We start from the raw sequence: 1,409 nt of genomic DNA, 5'->3' as shown, positions 1-1,409 counted from the left end.
ATTAAACTTTATTATATAAATTTAATTTTGGATATGATTCAAAATTAATTTATGAAAGAATAAAATATTTGAATGAGTTCAATAATGTGAATTAGATTCATATTAAAACTATAGGTTAAAATTTAATGTGTATATGATACACATTAAAACTATAAATTATGAGAGATTTATATTTGAATATGATTTAAACTTGGACTAAATTAAATATAAATAATTAATTAATTGGAGAACTAATTAATAGATTAGTTGAATTTGATTTAATTAAATTAAAACTATAGATTATGTGAGAGATATTCATTTACGTATGATTTAAATGAAATATTAATTAAATATGATCTAATTAATTATTAATTTAATTTAATCAACTAATTAATTTAATATTAATATTAATTTAATTTGTTAAATTTATAAGTAACGTGGTTGGTTTTCCTACGTTTCTATATTCTCTTTAACTTCGCTCTTCTTTAGAAGAAACAGTTATATGTACGACAAATATACATAAGTGCTTTTGGATTTTTGATGTACTGCAATTCTCTCCGGAAGAAAATTCTCGCTCTGTAAAAATTATCCTTATCTAATTTTTGTTCCCACAAACCAAAATCTTAGTCTAGAGAATGAAGAGGTCTCCAAGTGGTAGTGCCTAAAATTGGTGATTGTCAGATACAAAATCGTCAACGAACATAAGTTTCCTTTATTTATTCTCTGTATTTTTTTAGAAGCATGCTTAGACGCCTTAGAGTAATTTAGTCTCTGTATTTATTTGCCAATGTACTAGTATTTTTAGATTCTAATTAAATTGACTAATGATTTTTGTTAAATTTTCCACTGCATAGAGCTCTCATCCCTCCACCGAGATGCCTCAAGATAAAAAAAATTCTTCCTTTAGTTAATGGATCTTAGACCTTAGTGGCACCGAGATGGTTCAGATGAAAGAATTCTACCTTTATTTTATTCAATCTCGAGAATATATTGTCCCGAGATGCCATAAGATATAAATCGTAAAGACTTTTGCCTTCAGTTATTCGATCTCAAGCTTTCATTGCACCAAGATGAGCTGATATTAATAAATCGTAAATAAGATACAAATCACAACGACATATATGGAATTTATGAAAAAATGGCGTCATGGGCTTTTCTTATTTTGTTATATTTATGTAAATTAACCTATAATAAACATGTTATTACTTATGTAAAAGATTATTTTATATGAATCGTATTCATATGTCATATGAAGTAATTGCGATTACAAAACCTTTGTTTTTCGAAAACTTAAAACAAAAACAAAAACAAATTTTAAAAAACCAAAAACTAAAAAAATAAAAGTTTAGCAAAGGATGCCTCAAAATTTTATTCACTTGATTCCCACAATTTTAATTTTGTAGCTGAAAGGTCTTAAAATGGAGCATAAT

Source organism: Cucumis melo, chromosome 6 (genome assembly GCF_025177605.1).
Source record: "Cucumis melo cultivar AY chromosome 6, USDA_Cmelo_AY_1.0, whole genome shotgun sequence".
NCBI lineage: Eukaryota > Viridiplantae > Streptophyta > Magnoliopsida > Cucurbitales > Cucurbitaceae > Cucumis > Cucumis melo.
Note: the sequence above shows the minus strand (reverse complement) of the source record.